The sequence below is a fragment of the Protopterus annectens genome, chromosome 6.part1, assembly GCF_019279795.1.
Source record: "Protopterus annectens isolate FY-2018-M chromosome 6.part1, PAN1.0, whole genome shotgun sequence".
NCBI lineage: Eukaryota > Metazoa > Chordata > Ceratodontiformes > Protopteridae > Protopterus > Protopterus annectens.
In genome coordinates, this window is record NC_056738.1 from 368,471,833 (window position 1) to 368,477,832 (window position 6,000).

The 6,000-nt window shown below is 39.9% G+C and overlaps 1 protein-coding gene across 1 annotated transcript in view; it reads left to right on the plus strand.

Annotated features, from left to right (window-relative positions):
• Positions 1 to 6,000, plus strand: part of FRMD8 (FERM domain containing 8) — a 1,254,366-nt gene that overhangs the window by 415,321 nt on the left and 833,045 nt on the right. The gene's annotated exons all lie outside the window — the stretch shown is intronic.

The following is a 6,000-nucleotide window of genomic DNA, read 5'->3' on the forward strand; positions in this document are numbered from 1 at the left end:
ATTTCACCTGCAAATGGGGTGATTTGCATACCAGGGCTTAGTCTGTGCAAGGTTAGTGCAGGAGCGCTCGTGCACACCCCTGCAGGCTGTTCCTGGATCGCACGTCAGACATATTGTCTGCTTGAGCTCCGTGCAAGCTTTTGAGAATCCGGGAGTTCCTTTGCAAATCCTCCTGCAGTTAAACACTTGGTAAATGCTATTCTGTGTGTTTCTCTCTCTGTGCCTGTCTGATAAGGATGGGAAAACATTTGATAGATTTGATGGAAAAAGTATATACTTCCAATTGTCAAGTTCACGTGTCAAAAGTTTTTTTACTTGATTAATTTTAGAATAAGTAATATTATAACAACTTTTCCCTCTTCTGAGGAAAAAATCTTCTGTAAATACTCTTGCTACTTCTGTGTCTCAAATGATCAAACACTTTCTGGAGTGTGCTTATGATTCAGCTGATGCCTGTACCACAGCAGCTGCTACTTGAACTATTATGAGAAGATTTGCAGTTGTGACGAGAGAGGGCAATTGATTTCGGTGAACAAGTTTGTTAAATGTTTCAATACCTACCATGTTACCTTTATATAAACAAGCAAAATAAGCAGACACAGCAAACTCACAAAAAGAAGAGGGAGTATTTGGGGAAACCAGGCCTATTACAACTGAATGACTGTGTGCAAATGTTAACTTCCCTTCCCACACTGGCAAGCCTTTAAATCTCCTCCAAAATTTCTTTCTCCATCCCTGTCTTTGGCAGCAGATATCAGACAAATGAATCCTGAGAGTAATCCATCAGGAGTACAGATCCCAGTGGGAGTCCTGTCCTGTTTTCCAGGGGATTCTTCCTCATCCACCAGATCAGTCTTTTTCCCCTCCTGCCATACAGCATCAGCTCACTCTCTGTCAGGAAAGGGTTTTATTGAAGAATGTTTCTGGTACCAAAGAAAGAAGCGTCATGAAGACCAGTTCTACATTTGTCCTTTCTCATTCAATTTATGAAAGTCCAAAAGTTCAAAATACTCTCTCTACAACCGGTTACCTCTGATTCTCCCCTTTCAGTTTTTGGTAACTCTAGATTTAAAAGGACACTTATCATAATTCCAATAGTCTTAGATGTCAGATGTTTTTAAGGTTTTCTGTGTCTGGATTACAGTTTCTCCTCATCACATTTTGGGTTATCCACTACTCCATGCTTGTTCAGAAAGTGTAAAGCTCTAGTGATAGCCTGTTGCAGACTGCACAGTATTCACGTTTCCTTATTAAGTCAACTTTCTTATCTTTGCAGTGTCTTTTTTTTTTAAGCCTCAGGAATCTCTCACTTGGATAAGACATCTCCTTAACAGACTGTGTTTTCAGGAGAACATTCTAAAGTCTTTGACTCCTCCTCACAGAATTGTTTTCATGGGGTGTCTCCTAGATACCCCAGTTCAAAGAGCTTTTCTTCAATAGGAAAAAGTAGATTTATGTCTACATCTGTTCCTGAGTTTTTCCAGTCAGTCCAGGACTTCAGTAAAGGAATTTATCAGGATAGTAGGATTCATGGCCTCCTTGATTTTCATGATTTCTTTAGCCAGACTCCACAAGAGAAAGGCTTAATGGTAATTAAAATCAGTGTGGTCCCAACGTCAACATCTCCTCTGATATTCCAGATTCCAGCTTTGGTGGAGAGACCAGTTTTATCTGAATCCAGATCTCAAATTTTCCCTTCCAGCTCCAGCACAGTGTTTAACTGTGGACAATTCTGACTTAGCTTAAGAAGTGGTGTCTCTGGAAGTAAAAGTGGAACGGTACTTTTCCGTTATCAGGACAACAGTTGTAACGCGGTAGCAGATGCACGCAATCATCGCACAGCTGTTAGCCCTGAAGAAGTTTTTTTTTTTTTATTTGGAAATGCGAAAGAAACACTGTGCAAAGCAGGATTTTTGACTATGAAAAACCTATCCCTCAGATGGCGCTTTCTTTATTAAGCGTTGCTTAAGAATGCCCCAGAAAGGCATATGAGTTTGCGTGGCTTGCTACAGAATGTTTGGAAATGCTACACGTCATTCTGTTAAATCTGTCACTAGCCAACTCTTAACTTTGCAGAGTGTTTGTTATTCAAGCCTTCAACTGTTAACTTCAGCACAAGTGCAAACAGAATCACTCAAGAAAAGTAGATATGACACTGTGAAGTTTTTGTGCACAACTAGAATACTGGCTGCAAAGCATGTGGGGAATTTAGGGATTGCACTAGGTGCCCGGTCTCCATTTTGAACACAAAAAGCGTGGTGCACCTTAGTGATGGACAGAATCTGTTAGCAGTTGCGCTTTGTCATGAACCAAAACCTTTATTTGGAATGTCTGTGGCATTGTTAAGCAAGTATCCATTTTTGATAATTTCTCGACTGTTTATCACAGCGCTTTAAAAAAATTGTATAAACTTGGTTAACCGAGAGTGATGCTCAGAGCGTCATACTATGACAGGTTGGTTGCCCGCTGTTGGAGGAATACTGGGAAGTGGCATTTGGGGAACATTTAAAATAAATTCCTTTTAAGCACAACACTTAGTGTAGGGATAATAAAGTACTTGCTGCAGTGTTAATGCAATTTTGATGGGTGCTGATCTGTGAAATTTCATGGAGACCGCCGGAAGGAGAGTACTTTGAAGGCAGTACAATCAACTGTTCATCACCCAAAACTGCAGGGGTGTGGTAAGGACACACAATAGGGACCGTCTTGCACAAAAACATACCTGTCAACTTCTTACAGTAAGAAATCTCTTAACCTACACAACGCTATTACAATCTACAAAATCAGCAGCTGTGACAGTATTGTGAGAGCCTTCTACCGAGATATAACTGTTGTCCCAGTAACGGAAAAGTACTGAACAAGCGAACAAAAAAAAGACAGCCCAAAACACACACACCAAAAAGATGTTGGCAGTCATAAATGTTCTCTCTCTCTCTCGATCATCTGTAGTTTCCAATGTAATTACAAGTGATTACAGGCAACACCACAGTGTGGCACATAAACAAGAAGGGGCCTCCAGGATTTATCATCTGTGCAAATTGACCATGGTAGCCCTAGGGTGTAACAGTTCAGCACAGTCTCACACATATCTTGAATCCCATCAGATCAAAATATTTTGACGTACAATCTGAGCTATACCAGGACAGACCCTCACAAATGGAAACTGAATCAGGGAAATCTTCCTGGATTTGATTCAGTTGTGGGAAACTCCACAGGTGCATCTATTTGCCTCCATTCACGACAAACAACTGGCAAAGTTCTGCTCAAGGATTCTTTGTTGAACAGGCCTGGAAAACGCATGCATTTTCATATCTTTGAACAATAATGTTTCCTGTATGTCTTTTTACTCTTTCCATTGATATCCAAGGTAATATGAAAGTTCAGAAGGACTCAAAGATCTTTGTGGTTTCACCCTTCTGGCCCAGATAGCAGTGGTTTTGTCTTTTTTGGAAATGGCCAAAGGGTGACCTTCCTCACTTCAACTAACTGCCTAGATTATAAAGAGTTTTAATAGGTCAGTCTTTCAGCATTTCCCAGTTAGGGGTCACCACAGCGGAACTCTGGTCTGCAAATGATTGACATTGGATTTTTACAGTGCCGAGTTGCCAGCCCCGTGCACAAACGTCAAAGAAGGCACACCTATTCACGCACGCACCTACCTGCATGTCTTTAACATCACTCGACCTTGGGGAGGACATGCATACTCCACACAGAAAGCGCTCCAGCCGAAAATTGAACGGGAGAACCTCTTGCTGTGAGGCAACAATGCTAACCGCTGCACCACAGCGGCTATTTGAAATGTTAGAATCTGCTAGAGTGAGTCCTGAAACACGGTGTCTGAATGTCCAGAAAAATGGACTTGTATGTACTAAGCCTGAGATGGCCATTTCTCAGAATATTGCTTTGTGTCAAATTTTCAGTAGGGAGTTGTTTTAATACCTTTTAGGCACCTATTTTCTGAGAATGTGCAACAGGTATTAATGGAGGGAGAGAAACCTGCTACTAGACAATCATATATTAGTAAATGAAAAACATTTTCCATTTGGTACTTTGAGAACCGGGGCCCTTTTAAGGTTACTATTTCTCTGGTTCTGTATTACTTGTTGTGAGTTGTTATCTTCTGGCCTTTCTTACTCCTCTATCAGGTTTTATTTGTCAGCCATTTGAGTATGGATACCCATCCCCCTTTCATGGCATTATTTTGTTAAAATGTTTTTGAAAGGGGCTCTGCATACCTTCTCACCTAGAAAGTTAAACTCTTACTCCATTTGAATCTGCTTATCAAGCTGATTTGAAGTTCATAATATGGAAAACAGTTTTGTTGATTGCACTGACTTTTGCAAGAAGAGTGTCTTAGTAACAAGCTGTCATGGTGGATCAATCTTATCTCATTTTGCACTAACATAGGGTTTCCTTGAGAATTTTTCCATGAGAATGAATCCCTGTATACCTAAGCATGGTATTTGTATTCAGCACAATCACTAAGTGATGTGCATTTTGAACGTATGTCTGTGGTTTCTTTTTGGCAACTTTCCTCATTATGAATGACCAATATTTGGGTTTCTCATACAGTTTCACAGCATCCTTTCTGACTGCTGCTCCCTGGATCCTTGCATTCAGGAATGCTGCCTATAATCTAAAACTTGTCAGCAGTTGAGCTGGTAAAAGATTTGAAGTTTGCAAGTGTATTCCTATATTCCAGCAAAGGTTACTTGCACATAACAGTCAGTTGTCAGTGCTGTGCACCTTATTTTTGACGTTTTTGAGCCATACAGCTCTGCCAGTTAAGCAGTTTTGTTGTGGGCAAGTAGGACTAAAGGTCACAGGTTGAAATTCCCATTCCTTTGCAGATATCTCGAGTTCTATAATTTGCATACTGTGGATCATTAAAAATATTGTAACGTGAATCCCATGTCTAGAAGACCTGGCTTTAAGGGCATTCATCACATACTTAATTGTGCTGCTGTTTAACTTCAGGATTTAAGGAAACTAAATAATAATGATGATGGTGATGATAATCATACACACTGTTCAAATACAGTCTCAATGTTGAAACAGCTCTGTTCCTACACTGCTTCATGTTTTTTCTGGAATTGAATAAGGAATTGTCCTTTTGCTTAGATTATTATGTATTGCACACTGTGCAACTTTGAGCCTTGATTTATGTTTACATTCCTCGCCATCATAATGCATTAAGCATTTTCTTTACAATTCACATTTTCTAGTTGTGACTTTTGTGAATTCTTACCAGCATTTATTTGCTTAGCTCATTAGGCACTATTAATTTAATAGCTTGCTGTACCTCTTGATGTGGATGCAGGCTCCAGCAAAACCCCCCCTCCAGCTTTTCTGTCTATCCCTTTTGAACAACAGGTCAGCTGGTCAGCATTGCTTGTGTGAGATTGTGAGGTTCGGGAATATGTCCTTTGTTGTGCTGTTATGTGATCTCATAGTTACATATTCAAGTGGCAGGGGTTGTGTGGAGCAAATGCAGTGTTTTGTGATGACTTTTTGGTACAGGCATGCGACATTCACAAGCTGATTAATAGTCTGTTATACTACATTAACATCTTACAGTGCTGTGAGCAGAGCTTGCATACAATTTTGCATTTATAATGGTTTACATTGTATATTTTAATGTTAATGTATGCATTCTTCCAAATATTTAGTGTTTTACTTATTCACTCTCAGACCTTGGCTATTTTTTTGTGCATGCATTCTTTGTCGTGCTGTAATGGCAGTATTTTTTCTTTGTATTCCTATGTGCATTGCGTACTTGTTATTGTCTTTGCTGTTGCGGCCCGGGTTGTGGCTGAAAAGGTTCCATGAACCAGTTCACTTACCCAGTTAATTGCTGCTGCGATATTTTGCAGCAGCAGTTATTTTACATACATCCAAACTTTGATATTGCACAAACTTGGACTAGAAAACAAAAGTGATAAAAATGCAACACTCACCTTCTTGTCTTTCTGTGAGCGTAACCATCATTTCACGATGCTG